The sequence below is a fragment of the Octopus bimaculoides genome, chromosome 21, assembly GCF_046866305.1.
Source record: "Octopus bimaculoides isolate indiv1 chromosome 21, ASM4686630v1, whole genome shotgun sequence".
Classification (NCBI taxonomy): domain Eukaryota; kingdom Metazoa; phylum Mollusca; class Cephalopoda; order Octopoda; family Octopodidae; genus Octopus; species Octopus bimaculoides.
In genome coordinates, this window is record NC_142948.1 from 16,058,733 (window position 1) to 16,084,764 (window position 26,032).

Here is a 26,032-nt window from a genome sequence, read left to right on the forward strand (position 1 = left end):
GCAATATAATTCATGATTAATTTAAGTTAATGTGGATTACTAAGTATTAATTTGATAGAAAAATCTGAATGCCAAAGGGTTAAAGCTTGTTTTTCTGAATCTTTTCTTGTACCTTTATTTTCTCTTTGACTTTTTTTTATTTACCATCATAAAACAAATATAGTTGAAACCAGTTTGCTATTTTAATAAATCTGTTACAACACATTTTAAGACTCGGGTGCATTTTCAGCCCCACTAAACCAACTCTCCTATATTCTCTCCTGCATGAGAATGCGCTTCTTTTCTCCATGCACACATAAACACACACACACACACACAGTCCAAAAAGTATATGATTAAATTCTATTGAACATGTGAACATGATATAGCATTTTTGATTGATTTACTCTGGATTTTGAATGCTATATCCACTCTTTATCATTCTCATCGAGTTCCCTTAACTGATACAGCCGACTGTTGCAGTGCCACTCTAGATGTTTTTGCAGTCAAACATTGCCACTGATCTCTCTTCAGTCCTTGATGCCAGACCAGGATTTTCTCTGTCCCCTCTAGGGGATTTTCCATCTTTGAGCATGCACAATGCCTCTGCAGCTTTCTCTTGGAGAATTGGTGTCCCTCCAAGTTTTCTTCTTTTGCTGTTGTTGAAGTGGTCCAGGATGTTGGTGTCATGTCTGAGTTTGAGATTGTAAAGATCTTTGCAATACTCAGATTGTCTTTTTATGACATCTGTCTAATCTGTGAGGTGCAGGCCTGCTTTTCTTTCAATGATAGTGGTGGTGTGTTTCTTTGTTTCTGTTAGGAATTTGAGGGTTCCATAAGCAACTTTGCTGTTGCCCTTCTTTATCCCAGCTTCAATGGTTTTATACTGGTCTGCTATTCCTTTCTGCTTTGCTTCCCTCATTTTCTGACTAACCTTCCTACTCATAGTGTTGCATCTTGTTCTGGTGGAGAGAATACTTTGTTTTCCAGCAACAACATCCTTTGGGATGGATGGGTACACTGATTCACATCTGACTCTCACTTTTTCCACCAAGAGCATTCTCGGCCATCCTTGGTAACTGCTCCTGCTAGCAGGCTAAACATAATGAGAGATTAAATGCTTGAAGGGGAGATGGGCATCACCAAGCATTTCTAAGGCCCAGTGAAACAGAGAACTTGAAGATACTCCAATTATCTAGGAGGCAGTCAAAGAGGCAGTGAACATACTCAAAGATGACCTGGGATTAAGCAACAATGACATCCTGTAAGAATGATATTTTTATCATCCTATTCATCTACATAACTACCACTGTCACTTAGTTAAAAACATGAATGAACGAATGGATGCATGTATCCATCAATACCTACCTACCTACCTTATCATATTTATCATAGACGAATAGCTGGATTACTACCTCCCACTTTGAAGTGTAAGCGTTTGCAATTCCAGAACAGGAAACATCGACCAAATATCTGATGCACAAATGGGATAGCGATACAGGAAAAGCAGTAAAATGTGACAACTGATGCAGACTTTGTGGAATTAACACCGAAGATATCACCCACATCATAAGAAGTTGTCCAAAAACCTCATCATGGTATTATCTGCTGGTGAGACATGATGCTGTAACTAGGACACTCTATAATGTGATCTGTCAAAAGGATAACCCAGAGGACAAAGAAATAAGAACCCACACTTTGGTGGAAGCCATAGCAACTCATAATAAAAAAGAGCACTAGTGGAATGGTCCAGTGCAAACCTCAATAAAATGTAAACATAACAGACTTGACATAATGATTTGGGATAGAGAAGAGAAACTGTGCACAATTGTGGAAATTAGCTGCCCAGCAGATGTTAACATAAAACTGAAGATCAGTGAAAAAGAAAATACCTATGCTGAACTATTGAGGGATCTACAGTTATTCTATCCAGATTACAAGTTCAGGTTTATACCTGTAATTATTGGGGCACTGGGATATGTAACATACTACCTAAATACCAATCTTGAGAAATTAGGCTTCTCAAAACCAGAAAGGAGAAAGCTGATTTGAAGACTACAGATCAGATCCAAGCTATCACTAGAACTGTAAAAATCTGTAAAACTTCCCAGTTTATCATTTAAGTATATCTAGATGTGCACGTATATGCATGATTATACATTAAACAAATCAAACAAATCTGCACATATACATACATACATACATACATACATACAAAAATACCCTGCTGTTGATGTTGAAATTCCAATGAAGGAGCCTTGGATCTAGGTTAGAAACCGGTTCTTTCTCTATTGGCAAGAAATCTTGTGATGAAACTGAATAATGACACACACAGACACACACACACACACACACACACACACACACACACACACACACACACACACACACACACATACATACATAAATACATATGACTGAAAGTGGAATGAATGTCTTTGATGTTTCAAAATATTTCAAAGAAAATATTCTAAGGTGACACACTGTCTACTCTTTTCTTTTTCTTCGGTGAAAATTCTTAAGTCATTTTTTCACAAAATTCAACTGGTTTTATCCTGACATCTACAGCACCATAAAACTCTAACTTATTATCCATAATTTCTTTGTGAATGATCTAAACATTGATGTCTGAAATATTTACAATACTAAAAAACAGCTGGATTTAATCACAACAATTTCCACTGAGAGAGATTAAGTTTGGTGTAAAAGAATTCTAAAAACTTGATGCAGTGTGGCTGTGAGATAAGAAGCTTGCTTCTCAACCGCATGGTTCCAGGTTCAATCCTGCTGCATGGCACCTTGAACAGGTGTCTTGTGCTATAATAGTCTTGGGTCAACCAAGGCCTTGTGAGTGGATTTGGCTGATGGAAGCTGAAAGAAGCCTGTTATATATATATATATGTATATATAATAAGTAAATTCAAAAAAGGATAAAACTATTTTACAAGAATTTTATCAAGAAGCCAGTGTGTAAAAAAATTCATGAGGGAAATTTCTATTCCCAAGAATATAATTATTTGTTTATATTTATATATGGTATTGTTCGCTTTTGGTGAGATGAGAATTCTGTTTATTTATATGTATTTTTGGGACAATATTGTGCTGATGAATGAAATCTAGATTCATTCTAGTAATCGGTTGATACACAATTAAGTCTATTTAAAAGAAAGTTGGTAATCTTCTGTTGGTTGTTTTTTCCTCGCATTAGGTACTAAATGTGGTTATTTTGAGAAGTCCACTGTGTGGCGTTATTATTTTTCTGTAATAATGCCCTTTATATAAATATATATATATATATATATATATATATAAGTACACACACACATATATATATGCATAAGGCGGCAAGCTGGTAGAAATGTTAGCACGCCGGGCGAAATGCTTAGCGGTATTTCGTCTGCCACTAAGTTCTGAGTTCAAATTCCGCCGAGGTCGACTTTGCCTTTCATTCTTTCCGGGTTGATCAAATAAGTACCAGTTACGAACTGGGGTCGATATAATCGACTTAATCCGTTTGTCTGTTCTTGTTTGTCCCCTCTGTGTGTAGCCCCTTGTGGGTAGTAAAGAAATAACACATATATATATGCATGTGTGTTTGTGCATGTGTATCACTGTGTCTGGATTTGCTCCCCCACCTCTTCTGCTTGACAATGTGTGTTGATATGTTTATGTCCCTGTAATTTGACGGTTCAGCAAGGGAGATCAATAGAATAAATACTAGGCTTAAAAGAAAATGATTACTGGGATCAATTCAGTCAACTACAAATCCTTTAAGGCAGTGCCCCAGCATGGCCACAGACGGAAACATGTAAAAGGTAATCAATAAAAGAACAAATACTACTAATACGCAGATATTGATGAAAATTTATCATACAAAGGTAACTAAAGAAATATACCAGACTAAAAATGAAATATCAGTCAGAGATTTCCTCTTATGAAGAAAAAAAAACAATGCTTACCAACCACATAGTTCCGGATTCAGTCCCACTGCGTGGCACCTTGGGCAAGTGTCTTCTACTATAGCCTCGGGCCAACCAAAGCCTTGTGAGTGGATTTGGTAGACAGAAACTGAAAGAAGCCTGTCGTATATATATATATATATATATATATATATATATATATATATGCGTGTGTGTTTGTGTGCCTGTGTTTGTCCCCTCACCATCGCTTGACAACCGATGGTGGTGTGTTTACGTCCCCGTAACTTAGCGGTTCGGCAAAAGAGTCCGATAGAATAAGTACTAGGCTTCCAAAGAATAAGTCCTGGGGTTGATTTGCTCGACTAAAGGCGGTGCTCCAGCATGGCTGCAGTCAAATGACTGAAACAAGTAAGAGAGGAAAAGAGTAAAAGAATATCCCACGATACATTTTCAGTTCATGATTTCCTATAATTCATTATGTAACAATTATCGTTGATATTCAAATTCCACCAATGGCATTTTTGTTTCTTTATTAAATCCAGCTTTCGTTTCCTTGAAATAATTCTCATGAATATATTTTTAAAAATATAAAAACAAATATAAATACATATGTCAATGTACTTACATATAAACATACAAACACACATATATACACATACACAAATATACATATACAAAGAGACATACACGCACATATGCACTACATACATACAAAACATAATCACAGAAGATAACACTCATACTATAAAGAACTGTCCATAAATGTCCGCATGGTATTATTTTCATTATATCAACCATGATGTTGTGGCCATAATTTTGTACAATGCAACGATCTATAGGAAGATAATCCTGAATTTAAAAGCATAAGTTACAATGATGAGGATTGCATAATCACTCATAATATTAAAAAATACTTGCAAAATGTGGATATATATACACCACAGTATATATATATATATATATATATATATATATATATATATATATATATATATATATATATATATATATATAAAGAAAAATATTTCAATACAAATGTATTAATACAAATGTATCAATTTCCAGCAAAAAATAGCCCTATAAGGGTATATATATATATAAATTCATAAGAATGGTACAACAAGGTACCGATATTTGCTGGAGAATAGCAATTGATATAAAAACGACGCTATACAAGTTTTTCATGTTTTGTTGCACACACGCATTTTTGCCAGTATATACGCAGTGAAGCTATACAATAGCGTCGTTTTTATATCGATTGCTATTCTCCAGCAAATATCGGTACCTTGTTGTACCATTCTTATGAATTATATATATATATATATATATATATATATATATATATATATATATATATATATCGCAGATATATATATACACCACAGTAAAATACAAGCATAAGAGACCTGATATAACGATCGAGGATGAAAGAAAGAAATTATGTAGAATAGTAGCAATCACTTACACCATCAGAGGTTAACTCAATGTTATGGGCAGGCATGACTGTGTGGTAAGAAGCTTGCATTCCAACCACATGGTTCTGGGTTCAGTCATGCTGCGTGGCCCCTTGGGCAAGTGTTTTCTACTATAAACTTGGGCCAACCAAATCCTTGTGAGTGGATTTGGTAGATGGAAACTGAAAGAAGTCTATTGTCATCATCATCATCATCATCATCATCATCATTTAACATCCATTTTCCATGCTGGCATGGATTGGTCAGTCTGACCAAAAGTTGGTAAGCCAGGGAGCTGCACCAGGTTCTAATCTGATTTGGCAGGGTTTCTATGATCAGATGCCCTCCCCAACATCAAGTACTCCAAGAGTGTAGCAGTTGCTTTTTATGTGCCACTGGCAGTTATGTAGCCATGTCTACGATCTCAGTTGGCTTAAAAGGTCTACACAAGCACAGTATATCACCAAAGGTCTCAGTCACCTGTCACTGCATCTGTGAAGTCCAATGCTCGAACGGTACTTTTTACATGCCACTGGCACGGGTAGCAGTCAGAAGGCTCTGGCATCAGCCACAACTACAATTTCACTTGGCTTGACAGGTCTTCTCAAGCACAGCATATCAACCAACATTTGAAGGTGGCTTTTTGTGTGCCAGCTACATGACACTAGCATTGGCCACAACTACAATCTCACTTGGCGTGTGTGTGTGTGAGTGTGTGTGTGTGTGTGTGTGTGTGTGAGTGTCTGTGTTTTCCCCCACCACTGCTTGACAACTGGTGTTGGTATTTACATCCTGGTAACTTAGCAGTTCACCAAAAGAGATTGATAGAATAAGTAACAGGCTTAAAAAGATGTACTGAGGTTGATTCATTCAGCTAAAAATTCTTTGAGGCAGTGCCCCAGCATGGCACGGTCTAATGACTGAAACAAGTAAAAGGTAAAAGAATAAAAGATTGAGAAAAGGCAACTCTCTATATCAAATTGATAACAAATCAGTCAACACCCCAATCAAACTAATTAAAATCTGCAATCACTGCACACTTTCAATTTATACACAAATAACCTAATTGCTCATTTGGAGGTCTAACGCCCTAAGTTCCAATATGGAGAACCTGGACTTCACAAAACCAGAACAGACATGGCACACTAGAAAATAATAGCGACAAAAACCATTTAAGCTATGGTGATTAATTGTGAAGCATTACAGAAGTTTAGTATTTTGTAAATGTATATACACATGTGTAGATATGCAAAGATATGTGTATGGATCGATAAGTCAAGACTTAGAGATGAACCCATGAAATGTGTTGGTCGGTATGTTTTATTTGATTATTAAAGCTTATGTTCTCTTTACAAGACCTAACTTCATTTCATGACTCACATCTATCTATCTATCTACATATCTATATATACATATATATATATATGTGTGTGTGTATCTCCCTCTCTCTCTCTCTCTATATATATATATATGTATATATATATACACACACACACATAAACACATGCTTATATATAAACATATATATATATATATATATATATATATATATATATATATATATATATATATATATATATATATATATATATATGTGCTTACATATATATATATATATGTACTTACATATATATATATATATGTACTTACATATATATGTATATATGCTTACATATATATATGCTTACATACATATATGCATATGTGCAAACACACATATAAACACGCAAACACTTTTTGCAGTTGATGTCTAAATTCCAATAAAACAACTTTGTTTCAGGGTTAGAAACCGGCTCTGTTTCTATTGGTGAGAAATTCAAAAAACAGACACAGATCATATATATCATCATCATCATACACACACACACACACACACACACACACACACACACACTCACACATACATAAATATATATATATATTTCAAATTTGTATGGTATCTGTTAAGATATTTGATATAAAATGAAATTACAAGCCATGACTCTATTTCGGTTAACCATTTCGTTTACTTTGGCCTCGGAAATTCAACATCAAAATATTCATTATGTGTGAATCAATATTACTTTAAAATTTTGGCTAGCAAAAATTTTATTGATAAACAGAAAGGCAAATTCTACAGACTGGAATCAGTATTCTGTATGATTTCATCAAGAAATAGATCAAATAATTGCATTTCGGTCTCCTCAAGTTAGTGTTTTGATGTTGTACTGAAAACAGTAATTACTTTGTAGGTTTTCTATTTTTACAATTTTTATATTTTTGCTTCTCTGCTTCCTCCCGCTCTACCCCTCATTATCATTATTATATTACTATTACATATGTGTGTGTGTGTGTGTGTGTGTGTGTATGTATATATATATATATATATGTGTGTGTGTGTGTGTGTGTGTGTGTGTGTGTATATATATATATATATGCATATATATATATATATACATATATATATATATACATATACATATATATATATATATACATATATATATATATATACATATATATATATATATACATATATATCTATATACATATATATATATATATACATATATATATATATACATATATATATATATATACATATATATATATATACATATATATATATATACATATATATATATATATATATATATATATATATATACACACACATTTATAAATATGTATGTATGTATATATATATATATATACTTATATATATACATCTATATATATGCATTTATATATGTATATATATATATACATACATATATATGTGTATATATATATATATATATATATATATATATATATATATACATATATACACACACACATTTATATATATATATGTATGTGTGTATATATATATATATGCACATTTATATACATACAATTATGTGTGTGTATGTATATATATATATATATATATATATATATATATATATAAGTGTGTATGGATATATATATATATATATATATATATAAGTGTGTATGGATATATATATATATATATATATATATGTATATATACATATATATATCTACAGAGGGAGAGAGATAGATATGTGTACTCACACACACACACACACACACACACCACACACATATGCATTTCTATACAGTAATAATTATTATTTCCCCCTTCTATGTCCTCCTCCTGTTCTTCCTCCTCAATTTTCTTATCATCATCATCATCATCCTCATCACCACCATTATCACCATTTATAACACATATCATTATTACTATTACTAGCCATCTTTATTTTTATTACCATTATTGTTGTCGCTCATTGCACAATAATAACAAGAGCAACACCACCTCAACCATCACCGCCACCACCACCAACAACAGCAGCAACAATCTTTATTATTATGGTAATGATTATTATAGCGAAGGGTGGTGGTGGTGGTGGTGGTGGTGGTGTATGTTAAAACACTTTAACACTTTAAAGTAAATATACCAAAGATAGAGAACACATACAAGTGATATAACTTCTTCAACTTGTTCATTTTTAATAATTCCACCCCACCCACTCGCCCCATCTTAGTTTTATTTACTTACTTTCATATTTGTTTGTTCATTTAAGCTTTGCGGAGTTTTTTTTTTTTTAGTTCAAAAATCTTTTTTTCTAATTTGCATTTCTTGATTGGAATATGGATACATTTGTACAGCTTCTGTATGATGTCTTTTTTCTCTTGTTTGGTGTTTGTTTGTGTGTATGTTTGTTGTGTGTGTGTGTGTGTGTGTGTGTGTGACAGAGAGAGAAAGACAAGAGTGCATGTATATGTGTGTGATGTGGGTATGTTTGTGAGTGAGTGAGCATGTTTATGTGTGCAAGCTTGTGTGTATATGCACACAATTATGTGCGATTGCTTGTTTGTGTATGTGTGTGTGTGTGTGTCTGGAAGCATGTCTATTTGTACAAACATTTGTACATATGTGTGAATGTGTAAACGTGTGTGTGATTGTTTGTTTGTGTATATAGGTATGTTTGTGAGCCTGTGTGTTTGCATGTATGTGTGTATGCATGTGCGCAATTTAGTGTGACTCTTTGCTTGTAACTATGTTTGTGTATGTAAAGAAATCTGTGTGTATGCACATATGTGTAAGCGTGTGAGTGCAATTATGAACAATTGCTTATAGATATATTTATGTATGTACAGGTGTGTATATGTGTATGCATATGTGTATATATGCATGTATGTATATATGTATGTATGTATGTGTGTGTGTGTATGTGTATGTGTGCATGTATGTTTCATTCATTTTAAGAATCTATAAGAAGTGGGACAGAAAATTCTATACGTAACAGGAAAACAATTGTAAGATGTACACTATAAAAAGTGAGAAAAGTATGTGTGGCAGGGGGTGGATGGGCGTGGAGGAGGGCGAGGCCTATAAGGGAATGTTTAACCAGTAAATTTGTTCAGGACCCAATGGCATTAACTCGTATCTGAGTAGTTAATTTGTAGCAAGTGATTGAGCCTCTTCATCCTGATGAAATATGGGCTGAATTCCTGAAAAAGTTAGAAGTTTCACTATGGTACCTGAGTTGGCTGCTCAGGTCAAGAGTGGTACAGAAAAGCTGGGGGAATTTATCACAGGGGAGAGTTGGTAGGGGACAAGCAAGTGTGAGTTGCTCTTAAAAATCATACATCATTCTATTCATATTTACACATTGAGTTGATGTTTTAGTGAGGCCAGTTTGGTTTTAATCCATCTAGGGTCAATGAAGTAAGTCCAAATGCTCTATGAGACTTTAATCAATACAGTATAACCGTCCCTTAAACTGTATTAATCCAAGCCAGCAAGATAGCCATTACATGTGTACTTATCCTGCAAAATGAACATGCATGGCTCAGTGGTTAGTGCATCGAGCTCACAGTCACGAGGTAGTGAATTCAATTCCCAGACTGGGCTGTGTATTGTGTTCTTGAGCAAGGCACTTTATTTCATGTTGCTCCAGTTCACTCAGCTATAGAAATGAGTTGTGATGTCACTGGTGCCAAACTGTATCAACCTTTGCCTTCCTCTTGGATAACATTGAAGTTGTGGAGACAGGAGGTTGGTATGCATGGGCGACTGATGGTCTTCCATAAACAATCTTGCCCAGACTAGTGCCTCAGAGGGTAACTTTCTAGGAGCAAACCCATAGTCATTCATGACTAAATAGGGTCTTTACCTTTTTTTTTTTACCCTGCTAAATACAGCAAACATATTTTCCTTTAAAAGACACCTTAGTATGTTAAAAAGAGGGAAGGACATATTGCATAATGTAGTCCTAGATAGACAGTGTACAAATAAATATGAAATGGCAAATGTTAAACCTGCATTTTGTATAGCTTATTCTGGGAAGGACAATGTTCATGACACTTTTCAGAGCTTTGAGTAATGGTGGGTGTGGGTAAGAAAAAGCTTTCCTGTTTCAGAAATATGGGCTGAATTCCTGAAAAAGTTAGGAGAGGTTTCACTAAACCCACACCCAAGGGCCAAGCTGTATGATGTTAAACCACCCATTGAGTTCCCTATGAAATTTGAATTCAGGCTTCAAAGCAAATACTGCAAACTATCCATTCCAATGCTTTAATGGTCCCATCAGTCCACTATCCTAGGTGGCAGCAGTGGTAGCAGTAATTGTAATATAGTGGTTTTGTTGTTGTTGTTTGGCTCCGGGTTAGCTTTGATTGAGCAGATTTATTTCTTCAGGTCTGTGGATAGTGCAAAGTCCCCTCTTGACCCAAAATAACGTGGTGGTGGAACAATGTGGTTGACAGGGCTATTAGACAAAAGAAACAGGCCTGGAAGAACGGTGGTAGCAGGGAATTGTATCAGACTGCCAGAAGGGAAGCTAGGTGACAGGTTTATTTAGCCAGAGGGGAAGCAGATAAGAAAAAATTTGCCAATGTTCTGCACCATGAGAACCAAGGTCTTGAGGTATTTCGTGTTGCAAGACAGTGTGTGAGAGAGAATCGTGGAGTCGTGGGTGAGAAATGTGATCGCATCGATGATGGTACACTTGCACTAAACGAGGCTGCAAAGAAAGAGGTTTGGAGACGCCACTACGAAAGATTGCTTATATATATATATATATATATATATATATATATATATATATATATATATATGAAAGAGCATTGTAGTTCATTTTAAGCATTGTAATACCGAAGAAGGGAAAAATGGAAAATAGGAAAACTTCTGACAATGTGAAAAGTTTCACAAAAAACTTTATATTTCAGGTTCAAATGCCCATCCTCACAAGAGAATCAATCTAGGTAATGTCTAGTTATACAGGTTCCATTAAGCCATTCAAATTCCTCAGCATTATGTTAGCAGTAGCAGTCACTCTCCAATATATTTATTTAATATCATCTGGGTAATAACCTCAAAATATGCATTTCAAAGCTCCTGTGCAGTTATTGGCTACCATATGCCATCATACAGCAGGGTTATTCCTTTTATACAGGTGGAACTTCCCTGGTGTATGCAGAATTTATATAAAAATTTATAAAACAAGAAGATGCAATGAACAGGCTTTAATCACAAATCACAACAATTGTTTCTGTACAATGGTAACAGCTGTTGCTGAGTTTTCCATATTATTACATAAAATATTTCATACATAATTAGATAAATATGATCCAGCAGCAGCTGCATGCTAGCACTTCATTAGGTGAGTGGTTTACATTGCTGGATCATGTTCAGTTCCCCATTGTTTTATACTCTATGGTATATTCAGCCTTCTCTTTATACTGAGTAACTTATAGATTCAAATAGACATAAGTCATAAAAATACGAAATGAAGTAATGGCAGTAAAAACTAAAAGATATAAATTTCAAAATAAATAGTCGAAAATTAGTCAATGGAAATAAAAATAAAAAATATAAATAAAAATTAACCAAAACTAAAAATGGTTATGATACAATATATGAAAAAAAGGCAGAATTTTAGCTTCAGTTGATTTATATTTATACTTCTGATTTTTATTTCCTTTGACTAATTCTGGTTTATTTGTTTTGTAATATATATTTTTTGCTCTTTACTTGTCATTGAGTATTTTTATGACATACAGCTATTTGAATCTATAAGTTACTCAGTATAGAGAGAATGCGGAATATACAACAGGGTATAAAACAATGGGAAACAGAATGTGATCTAACAATGCTATCAAAACCATTCACCTGATGCCATTCTGATAGACCACTGCTATTGGATCATATTTATCTATGTCGTTATTAATATAACATTTTATGTAATAGTAATCAATTCGCACAGAAACAATTGGTCTAGTGATTAAAACCTGTTAATTCCATCATCTTGTTTTATAAATTCACACGCGCACACACACACACACACACACACACACGTATGTGTGCATATATATATGTATATATATATATATATATATATATATTTCTTTTACTCGTTTCAGTCATTTAACTGTCGTCATGCTGGAGCACCACCTTAAAAAGTTTTTTTAGTCAAATAAATCGACTCCTAGACTTATTCTTTGTAAGCCTAGTACTTATTCTATCAATCTCTTTTGCTGAACTGCTATATTATGAGGATGCAAAACACCAGCATTGGTTGCCCAGCAATGTTGGGGTGACAAACACATGCACAAAGACACACACACACACATATATATATATATATATATATATATATATATATGTTGTTGTACTTGGGGATGGTCATATTGCCAGTTTAGCCAATAAAAACGCACGCACTGTATATTTGGTGTTAATTTGCTTCAGCTTTATATTACATTAATCTTAATCTTATTTCGGCCAGAGTTCTTTCGTCACACTTCTGTGACCTCATCAGTGGTCCTTTGTTTCATTCTTTCTTATGTGTGTCTCACCTTGCTAACTATCAGCCATTTTGTATTTTGACAAAATACAAAATGGCTGATAGTTAGCAAGGTGAGACACACATAAGAAAGAAGGAAACAAAGGACCACTGATGAGGTCACAGAAGTGTGACGAAAGAACTCTGGCCGAAATAAGATTAAGATTAATGTAATATAAAGCTGAAGCAAATTAACACCAAATATACAGTGCGTGCGTTTTTATTGGCTAAACTGGCAATATGACCATCCCCAAGTACAACAACATCTGTTTCAACACACGATTTCACATTAAAAATCTTCCAAAATATATATATATATATATATATATATATATATATATATATATGACAAGCTTCTTTCAGTTTCTGTTTACCAAATCCACTCACAAGACTTTGGCTGGCCCAAGGCTATAGTAGAAGACACTTGCCTAGGGTGTCACACTGTGGGACAGATCCCGGAACCATAAGGTTGGGAAGCAAACTTCTTACCACACAGCCATGCCTGCACTTACGTGTGTGTGAGTGTGTGTATAGAGATAGATGTATTTATGTATGCACACCTTGTGCACCTCTGCATCTCCTTCCTTACTGCTCTTATGCCTTGTGCATTCTCTCATGCTGCTCTGAACTATCATCACTGAGCCCTTCATATATATATATATATATATATATATATATATATATATATTGATAGAAATGGCAAGACAACAAAAGAATGAAAGAAACCTCGATATTATGTAAATAGAGGAATTTATCTGTAAATATAATATGTGACAATTATTCAGTAGCCATGATAAAACTAAAAAAAGATGTGTGTACGAACCTTTTTTGTGCATGTGTGCGTGCGAACATGTATGCAAGTATGTATATATTTTTTGGCGAATGTGTGTGTGAGCATGTGTGTTTCAAGTGAGGGTGGATGATTATATACATATAGGTGCATGTATGTGGGTGTGCGGGCGTGCATTTGTATGTATGGACATGCTCGCTTACGCAATTACTATGAACATTTTTACTCTCTTACCTTTACTCCCTTCCCTAATTAGCGGTCATTCTAATAACTCATTTGTCTTAATAACGGTCAATCACACAGTTATTTCATTTCCCTTTGTTTAACAGTCATTTTCATAGCATTTTTTCGATGGCCCGATAACTGAAGAGATGCTAGAGTGGGTTTCCGCCCCGACATCTGAAACTCGGAGTTTTATCATGGCTACCGAATAATTGTCACATATAATATTTACAGATACATACATATGTATATATATATATATATATATATATATATATATATATACATAACATATATAGTGAATTACTTCTTAGCAGTAGTAGTAGTAGTAGTAGTAGTAGTAGTAATAGTAGTAGTAGAAATAGTAGCAGTGGCAACAGCAGCTGTAGTAGTGTTCATTTCAATGTTAAAGCTGTTGAAAGATCTGTCAGCAAATCAGGCATTTAATGCTTGCTGTTATTGTTACTGTTACTGTTGTTGTTGTTATTGTTGTTGCTGTTGTCATCGTCATTGTAATTCCTAATTACATAACACATGGCAGAACATAGGAAATAATTGGTTCTACATAAGAGAATATTTCTAGTCTTGCTATATAACAATTTCGTGAGTTAATATTCAACAGAACAACACATGCATGTTTAACCACCAAAGAAACCTCACACGCAATATAGTTCTGTGCCATAAGATATACATACATACATACATATATACATACACACATACATACATACATACATACATACATACACACACACACACACACATATATATATATATTGAGAGAGAGAGAGGAACAGCTACATATATGTACCTATATGCATATATATATATATATATATATATATATATATATATATATAACATATTTATGCATATAAATTTGTGTATATAAATGTATATATGTATGTATATATATATATATATATATATACACACACACACACACACACGTGCGAATGTATGTGTGTGTGTGTGTGTGTGTGTGTGTGTGTGTGTGTATATATATATATATATATATATATACTCATAAATATATTTATAAGTATACATACATATATATATAGATAGATAGATAGATAGATTAAATTCTGCACAAGAAATATATCCTTATATAGTATTAATTCATTCTCATTGTTGTTTATTTCACTCTAATACCATTTCACTTTTAATACCACTTTAGCCATTATAGTATTGTTAACATCATTCAACAAAATATCATTATCTAGAAATGTTTCCCATCTAGCATTTCAATGCAATACCAATTCTGCACTCCATAAGTATTGAAGCACTCGCAGGCAAATATGTTGGAACATTGATTCTTAAAACACAAGATAATTATATAATAGACAAGAAGACCAAAGGGAAATACCTAGAGGTTGTATTCAGGAGACAAAATACAAATATGACAAGACCTCTTTCATATGTACATACATACATATATATATATATATATATATATATATATAAATATATAATTATAAATATAGGCAGAGAAAAAATTTTCTTTGCCTATATGCTGAAAATAGATGCTAAATATGCTGGCCACTGATGAAATTTTTAGCAATTTTATCCTTTTCTATTCCTTCTCATTCACTTCGGAACAGTTTAGCTACTGACATACTATTCCTGACTAGCTACACATGTGTCGGGGCTTGCTATGGAATTTCTATTTGGATATAGCTGAGGTACTTATATGCATTCATGACATTGTGTCTGCTTCTCTGTGGGTATGTATAAGTATTTCATTTATTTCCTTGTGTTCTCTGCTGATGAAGGAAAGCCCTTATTAGGTTAATCCACAAATTGGTCCAATCCAGGGATAACTCAATTTTATGAATTTCTGTTAGCTTGCTTCCTTGTTTCGACACGTGCGCAATAATAGCAAAGATGTTTAACAATGTTCGATGATTTAACATCTATTTTCAGCATAAAGGTAAAGAAAATCTTTTGTATGCCCTTATTACTTCCACCTTAGCGAAGGTGGAGGTATTGTTTTTAGTTGTGTTTGTTTGTCCATAGACAAGATATCTCAAGAATCGTTGGATAGATTCGGATGAAACTTTCAAGGATGTTTGGTCTCATGATAGGCACAAACTGATTAGATTTTGAGAACAATCTGGTACCAGACAAGGATTCTGGATTATTTTTCCTGTTTTTTTACTTAATTTTTGAGAGTGGTCTGATTCATTTTTAGTTTTCTTGTTTGTGAGAGCAGTCGAGTTTATTTCAGATATTCTCATTTTAAAAATAAGTCTCTGGCTAATCATCGAGAGGATGTTGGCGTTGCCTTGGCAGAGGTTTGCATTCTCTGAGTATTCTTGCTCATAATTGTATTTATGATTTCACCTTAATAGGTCTCTTTTATATGCTGGCCACTGATAAAATTTAATTAAACAAATAAACCTCAGGACTTATGCTTTGTAAGCCTAGTACTTATTTTATCAGTCTCTTTGCCGAACCACCAAGTTATAGAGATATAAACATACCAACATTGGTGTCAAGCAATGGTGGGGTGACAAAAACACACACACACACACACACACACACACACACACACACACACACACATACATATATATATTAATCGAAATGTACACTATTGTATATGCATTACAGCTGATCTTCAAAGATAGCAAGACAGGGTTATATAATCAGGCTGATATCAAACACTCAGTTGAACACCTAGAGCAAAACTGATTAGTAAGAGTGGCTGTAATGGGTATATATAATACTGTACACTTTGATTAATATATACCAACTCTATTGATAAATATGCAAGTACATAATCTGACTTATGGATTATGACAGTTATTTCTCTCTCTTTCTCTCTCTGAATATGTGTGATATATATATATATATATATATATATATATATATATATATATACATATATATATATATATAAAGTTGACAGACAGATAATTTAATGAAATTTTATCTAACAATAAGTAAATTCTAATATCATGACAAATTGTTTCATAACTTTAAAACATGTAATTAATTTACTTAATTATATTTATTAATAAATAAATTTCTTACATGTCTTCATTGATGCAAAATGCAAAATATCCTTCAAAATAATGCATATATATATATATATATTTACAGTTTATTGAAAAACTTGATTAACCAAAATTATCCATGCTATTAATTGGCAAAATCTTTCTCTTGATGGTATAAAAATTAAAACAATGAGCAAGTAGAGATAACACCATTAAATTCATTTCAAGACATTTAGTAAAATCGACTGACATGTTTTGGTCTTGATAGGCCTCCTCAGTAAAGCCTGTTTTATTTTTCATATCATTTTATCTTTTATTCTTTATATTTTTATTTTTTATTTTTGCAACACTAAGAGTGATCAGTATATATAAACACCTGCTTCTACAATCCTAATTTTAACTTTAACAATTAATTTGACATTTTGGTGAAGTTATTGCCTGGATCTCTCTGAGTGGGATAAAATGTGTCAAGATGCATCAAAACAATTTGAGTTGAAGAAGCAGAACAATAAAAGAATAATATCCTGCTACCAACAGATGCATTTGTCCAAACCCATGCAAAATCAATATCTTCATTGTCCCCATTGTGGCTTCTTAGAAAAATCCATACCTAGATTCAAATTACATTCATTCATCCATTGCAAATAAATTCAGCATTTTTTATTAAAATTTTTTTTCTGTAAATCCTCTCCTTCAAACACTCATACATTGAAATCAACAGGCATGACCATCATTCAAATGTTAGGGTTGATGTCTAATGACTGAAACAAGTAAAAGGTAAAATATAAAAGATATCTAACTGAAGTCATATTTGTAAAGAAATATATTTTCTGAGAAGTTTTAACTCTTTTTATGTGAAATTACATTTTATGGTTATTCCAGTAATAGTGTTAAATATCTGCCAAAAAAATTAAATTGAAGCTATTTTTTGCTGGAATGTGTCAAATTCATTGAGGTAATGTGTCTTGCAGAAAATACTAAACATGGCATTCCTCAACAAAAGATAGATTGGTATATAACACTGCACTTTGCAGATAAAAATAATGAAATTTTGAGAGAATAAATCTGATTTCTGCAGTAAAAGGGTAAATAAAATCAAAATGTATCCAGAATTGTTATTGTATTGCCAAATCAGACTCACTTCCTACTGTATTGTCCTGTTGTTATTTTTAACCAGAGTCATCTCCCTTGTCTTTCTTATCCAGAACTGATCATTAATCTTATGATTATTTCTTCTCAGCATGAGTACCTAGAGTTGCTATCATATTGCCAAATCAGACTCACTCCCTACAACATGATCCTGATTTTATTTTTAACTATTTAAAATTTCAAGGTTGTCTCCCCAATCTTTCTTATCCAGAACTGATTATTATTCTGAGTGTAATTCTAATTACTTATTATTAATTATCACTCAGGACATGTTAAGACTAAACATCATCTTGGCTTCTGGAACAAGACAACTCATTGTTCTTAAGTTAGCTGTACCATGCTCCAAGTCAGTCCTAAATGAGCAGATCTATGATTAAAGATACTGCAACTGTTACTAGCTGACTTTCAAACACATCCCAGCCATTAGGAGCCAATGATTAAAGACACTGCAGATGTTAACATCTCATCATTTCAGGGAGAGTGTTTCTAGGAATCCCTATTCCTGTCTATCCTTCCTTTTACAAGAATATACAGAGTTATTTGATTTCAGAGAGATTTAAACACAATTGATAGCATGTGAACCCACCATTCCAAAGCTTGTTATTCTTGTTCAGTCACAGCCCAGGTTCAGCTGCTGACATTCCATCCATGATCATCACATCTTATTTTAACCAATAGTAAAACTAGGAATACTAATTTGTCCTTCTTTTCAAAGGTAGTAGGATGTGATGAACAACAGCAAGAAAGAAATTTAGCTGCTATTTCTCTCAAGTCGATGCCCCCCCCCACTCCATCCCCACCACCACCATTAGCCTATGATTTCAGTCAGTTGTTTTTAGATAGGGTCATTTCTTAGTTACCATGACACTGGACACCGGTTGATAAAAGGGTTAATCTAACTGGCACTTCATCAGTTATGACGACGGGGGTTTCAGTTGATTCAATCAACAGAACGGCCTGCACATGAAAATTAACATGCATGTGGCTGAGCACTCCACAGACACATGTACCCTTAACACAGTTCTCAGGGAGATTCAGTGTTACACAGAATGTGGCAAGGCTGGCTCTTTGAAATACAGGTACCACTCATTTTTGCCAGCAGAGTGGACTGTACAGAAATAAAGTGTCTTGCTCAAGGACACAATGCGTCGCCGGGAACTGAACTCACGACCTTACGATCGTAAGCCGAATACCCTAACCACAAAGCCATGCACCTTCACCACACAAACACACACACACACAGTTGCAGGTGTGATAGCATGATAAAAATAGGCCAAGGCGTGGCTGTGAGGTAAGAACCACTCAGGTCAGGGTCCGTTCCACTGCACGGTAGCTTGGGCAAGTGTCGAATATATTGACCCCAGTACTCAATTTTTTTAAAGCCTGGTGAGGGAGCTTTCCCTGGTCTCTATCATGCAGCAAATTTGGCGACTTTTACGATCATGAACCAAATTCCCTAACCACTGAGTCACGCCCCTTCATTAACAAGGTTAATAACAGGATATTAATAATAACCAGATTCGCAGCTGTTTGTCCAGCATCATACAGTGATGACTAACTATCCACCATTGGTTATAAACCCTTCCTGGGGCCTAATTTTGTAACAATACTAAATACATTGAGATACGACTCCATATATTTATTTATTCATAACCTACAATGTATTGGTGCACTCACAATTATAAAAGATTGTTCCAACGAATAATTAATCTCTCTCTCTCCCTCACTCACTCTTTTTCTCAGTATTAATAATCTCTCTGTTTCTCCTTCAATATTAATCAGTCTCTCTCTTTTCATTCTTTCTCTTCTACCTTTTCTCTCTTAGTTCCTTCCTCTGTTTTCCATTGTCTGCTTCTCTCTCTTTCACCTTTCATCATGTTTCTCTTTCAGTTCCTCTCTCTTTCTCTCTCACTTTCATTATTTAATCATTCCTTTCTCTTCTCATTATAAATCTCTCTCTCTTTCTCTGTCTATCTATCTATCTATCTATCTAGCTATCTACTATTCACTCATTTTTTCTCAATTTCAGTATTCTCTGTCACACTTTTTCTCTCATTATTAATCATTCTTTTCTAATTATAAATCTCCCCACCTCTCTCTTCATCTATCTATCTCTCAGTCTCTGTCTGTCTATCTCTCTCCTAGCTCTCTCTTTCACTCTTTTATTCCCTAAGCATAAGAAAGAATATACAGCATCATTTATACTTGTTCCCCACTGAGTGTACGTTGCAGGATATGAGCTGCTAACCTCTCGGCTGGTCATTTGATCTCCTGTCAACTTGACTTTGCTAGCTCTGCGTTCTATACAATTATACACTATGTTAATATCAATGAACAATTCACATTGCAACAAATCTTGTAACCCTGTGGAAGCCTGTTGTGTACATGTGTTTGTGTATGAATGTGAGTTGTATGTGTGTACACACTGCACACATACACACACATGTGTAGAGATAGTCATATATATATATATGTGTGTGTGTGTGTATGTATATATATATATATATATATATATATATATACATACACACACATACATTTGTATAGATATATAGACACACACATATACATATGTACAGATACACAGACATAAATATATATATATATATAAATATATATATATACACAGATATATGCATAGGTACAAAGACATATGTATGTATATATACTTGCATATACACACACACAGATTCATATATATATATATGTATAATTACATACACACATACATATATATAAATATATATATATATATATGAATGTATACTTACACACACATATATATATACATACACACACACACATACATCTATATATATATGCACAAACAGTGGATGATGAGGTGAATAATAACCAAACACCAAGATGTCTCATAAAGTAACTTATGGTAAAATACTCTTTATTTTCTTTATATACTATACGTAAGGTCCATTTTCCCATCTGTTCAATTCACACAGACATAAAGTCATAGCACTGGCTACCTGTTGATTTATTGTGTACTCTTATTGATGAAAATTGTACTACCTACATTCATATGCTTCTACCAATTATATAACTAATAGTATTTATTTATCTACATTCATGTGCATCTATCAACTCAATAGCTACTCGTATGTATTTAAGCGTCCCGAATTATATTTCCCAGCAGAGCAATTTAAAATTCTATTTCACTAGCTTTCTAAGACATTGCTATTACTTCTGAGTGATATACAGAATTTCTGCAATGTTACTTTGTCCTCTCCAGATCACTTTATATTCCATCCATTCTTGATGTCAGCAATAACTTTATATTGTGGTAGTGTACAAGTAACTGTTTTTAGTTCAACAGTGGCTGATAAAGTGAATGGTCACTAAAGCATCTAAATGTCTCCCGAGGTAACCTTTGATAACCATTTCATATTTTGTTTATGTGTAACTGTTACATGTGTTTAACTTGTTTAAACCACAAAGTTATTGAATTAAGTGTATGTTGCATTTTTGTAGGCATTTTCAATGATTAAATATCTTGCTTAGATGAACTAAAACTGCACTGCCCATGTCTATGTGCATAAGACACATAATAAATGTATCATCATCATCATCATCATCGTTTAACATCCGCTTTCCATGAAAGCATGGGTTGGACGATTTGACTGAGGACTGGTGAACCAGATGGCTACACCAGGCTCCAATCTGATTTGGCAGAGTTTCTACAGCTGGATGCCCTTCCTAACGCAAATGTGCGTGAATCTGTATATGCATGTGTGTGTGTGTGTGTGTGTGTGTGTGTGCATGTATTGCTTTGTGGTAAGAAGTTTGCTTTGCAACCACATGGCTCTGGGTTCAGTCCCACTGCATGGCATCTTGGGCAAGTGTCTTCTACTACAGCCCCGGGCTGAATACAGCCTTGTGAGTGGATTTAGTAGAAGGGAATTCAAAGAAGCAGGTAGGCACGTAAAAGCACCCACTACACTCTCGGAGTGGTTGGTGTTAGGAAGGGCATCCAGCTGTAGAAAATTTGCCAGATCAGATCGAGCCTGGTGCAGCCTCTGGCTCACCAGTCCTCAGTCAAACTGTCCAACCCATGCCAGCATGAAAAGCGGACATTAAACGATGATGATGATATATACACAGGGTGTAGGGAATAAACTGTCATCTAAATTATCAAAAATGGAAATAACACTGACATCTCATTTTAACAGGTATATTTACCAAAATACATAAAAATATCTTGAAATACTGAAGAGTAAATCTATTTAATAAAATCGCCATTGGCTTCAACCACGGCCTCCAGATGACTTTGAAATCTCCTGCAATTCTTCTGGATAGTCTCCTTGATTAAGTTGGTGAATGCTACCATAATCCTTGCCTTCAGTTCACATCTAGTGTTAATCAAAGGGGTTGTAGTGTGGGTGTGAGGTGGCCAGATGTTAGAGGTGGTGTGGTTGCAAAAATTGTCTGACAGCCATAACTGGGCTCTCCTGCTTGTGTGGCATGGTGCAGAGTCCTGTTGCCTGAGATAGGGTCTTCCAGCAGCCACCCTCTTGACCAAGGGCAGCACTACCTCATCCAGGCACTTGATATAGACTTCCATGTTGAGTCTGTGACCGTCTGGGAAGATGAATGGAGACATAACGTCATCATCACTCGTGATCACTCCAAACACCATGATGGTGACTGGATGTTTGATTTTTATCACTCTCAGTACATGCTTTGGGGACAGTTGTTCTGTGTGTTCACCACCTGATCCTGGCAGAAATTTGTCTCGTCTGAGAAAAACCAAAGCATGTTTGGTTGGAAGGGCTGCTTGAGGTTGTTCAAAATCTTCATAGCGCAGGCTTCCCTTTATCTTTGATCGTTTAGGATAAAAACTGGCTCTTTCTCATCTTGTATGAGGAATATTGAATGTCTTCATGCACTACTTGCCTGACAAGTAGATGTTTAGCCTGTATTGGTCAACTCAGGGCACTTGCTATTGCTGTAGAAGCAACACTAGTTCTTTCCCCACTTCTTAGGCCTGTGTGCTCTGACAGGACATTGGCAGGGTGCTGTTACCAATTAAGCAGCAAACTGCAGGGAAAGGTATTCAGAGACATCATTTCATTGCATTTAGAACCAGATATGGTAGTTTCAGATGATGTCTTGGGTTTATAACTCAGTCATCATTCAGTTGAGTGTTAACATATTAGGGGTAGCAGTCTTTATACAGGAGTAAACAGATTAGAAACTGTTAGGTTAAAAACTGAGGCTGGATGACCAGCATGGGTGGGGCAGCAATCTATACAGATGACAGGGATAAATACCCTACCCTTGTGTGGGGGGGAAGCTTGGCTTAGGGTGGCATATCTGGATTGTCAGCTACCAAAACTTTTTTTGCTTTATTGAAATTAGCTTTGCTTCCAGAGATGTAAACTTACAACTTATTAGAAACTGTGCCAATCCCAAATGAAATGGGAAGTTAATCTCAAAAGTCAAAAACACTCTAAAATTGATGTACCATTTATAAAAAGATAGTTTAATTGCTTGAAGATAAGAGGATAGCTGTGAAGAGGTGTTTCTACCTGAACAGACATCATCAGCACAGCAACTAACTTACCTAATCTTTAGCAGATGAGACACCTTAAAGATTTACATAAGAACAGTAGAACATATTCATGACTCAGTCAGTAAGCAAAATGAAATGAAAATGAATTAAAGGAAATAACTCAGAATGGTTAGTGACATCTATTTGAACATCAAAAACCAAAAAATGCATTTTAATATCCTGCAGGATAAAATTTTGATTTATTGAAATCATTTCCACTTTCTGAGTGAGAAGACCAATCACACAGTGGCAATTAGTCCCAACTCCAAATGAGAAAAGGAGATAACCTTAGGAGCCAAGAATTTCTCCAAAACTGACATGCCAGTGGTTAATCTTCTCTGAGAATGTCATTGTTCTGGTGGGATTGTATCTTTGAGCCATAGAGGAACAAAATATGTGTTCACTTATAATTGGTGAATAAACATAATCTGAATATAAAAAAACAATAACTATTTACCTTTTACACAGCTCATTTTTTTCTATGCCAGCATCATAAATTTTCTTAGTGGTTGTTGTCACTAGTTGAGCATGCACACAGAAGTTGTTGATGTTTGTTGAGTAGGTCAGAATATGTCTGAAGTTGTTGAAATAATTAAAATAATATTAGTCATTTATTAACACTGTTTCTCTCACTACATAACTTTTTATTTTACCTTTTTAAAATTAATTGAATTAAATGTTAATTGTAGTTCAACTAAATCTTTTTATTCTTCAACATAAGAATCTAAAGATTTTGTTTTCCTTTTTTTTCTTTTGTTAATATAATACGAATTTAACAAATTCAGTGGTATTAAATGCTAACTGCTGAGAAATTAAAATTTTTAGAACCTGGTTTAATTTAGAATGATTAACAACTTAAACCTAACGACTCCAAAGTATGAATTGGTTCCAAAGCTGAAACCAATTAGAATCAGCCTAACTCAATAATTTTTAAATATGCGACTAATTGGCAGGGACTAATATAAGTATACTTAATCAAAGAGTAAATGAATTTAGAATTGTAAACCCAAGTTAAATCTACAGTTCAAATCTTATAAAATGTTTTCTTTATCTTCTTGTAAGTTAGCTTTGTTAATTTTTCTGATGACAACAATTTTGTGTATCTAAAGAGGACATTGCATGGACTTAGACTTAGCTATGCTGGAACTGGTGAACATTCAAATACAGTTCTTTTGCATAAGAGGGTTAAATGTAAACACATATATTCACACATTCAATCTTCATTGTCATCTATCATTGATGACATTATAATGGAAGTCTTCCTGATCAAGCTAAAGTTCTCCAGCTGTCTTGCCATTTTTAATTCAACCAGCTTGTGATATTGTCCATCCATTGTGTTCTTTGCTTGCCTTTTAATCTACTGTCCTCTCTGCCCTTCCTTCCATGATAATGTTTTATGGACCTCTGCCTCTTCAAATGTGGCCATAATAGATGTGTTTTTGTTTTCCTACAATGTTCAAGGAGTTGTCCTCTTTCACCTACTTGTTGTAATACCTGTTCATTTGTCTGATAGTACTTGTAAGAGACTCATACCATTCACCTGTACACATTGATTATATTGTCTTCAAATTTGTTCGAAGTCCATGCTTTGCAACCATAAATGCCTTTTGGCCAAATGAATGCTCACATTAGTCTTGTTTTTAACTTAGTTGGGATACTTTCACTGCTCCAGGTGTTCTTAAGCTTTTCTATGGATGTTCTTGCTATGGCTACCCATGTCCTAATTTCTGTCTTACATGTAGCTTCATCAGAGATTGAGCTCCAAGATACTTGTACAATTCAGCCTGTTCAATCTTTCACTTCTCAGTTTGATGTTGACATTTGCTTTCTCTTTTCTTTCTTCCAAGACTTTTGTTTTCTTAGGGTTTAGATGAAGATCACGCGTATTTGATGCCTTCTCAATTCTATTCATCATTTCTTGTAGTCTTGGTAAGTAGAACAGTATCGTCTGCATATCTTAGATTAGGAATATACAAGCTGTGTATTTTGATGCTGTATTCTTCCTGTACTGCTTCTTGCATTATCCACCCAGTGTCAATGCTAAAGAAGTATAGAGAAAGAATACAACCCTGACGAACCCCCATTTCTGTGTTCTCATTATTTACTCAAATGCAGGAC

General features: G+C 34.2%; 1 long non-coding RNA gene across 1 annotated transcript in view; it reads right to left on the reverse strand.

Annotated features, from left to right (window-relative positions):
• The window catches only part of LOC149131497 (uncharacterized), a 206,924-nt gene that overhangs the window by 168,123 nt on the left and 12,769 nt on the right, over window positions 1-26,032 (reverse strand). The window contains exon 2 of the long non-coding RNA XR_016237847.1: window positions 24,372-24,488. This is a non-coding gene — a long non-coding RNA (uncharacterized LOC149131497). The remainder of the gene's footprint in view (window positions 1-24,371; window positions 24,489-26,032) is intronic.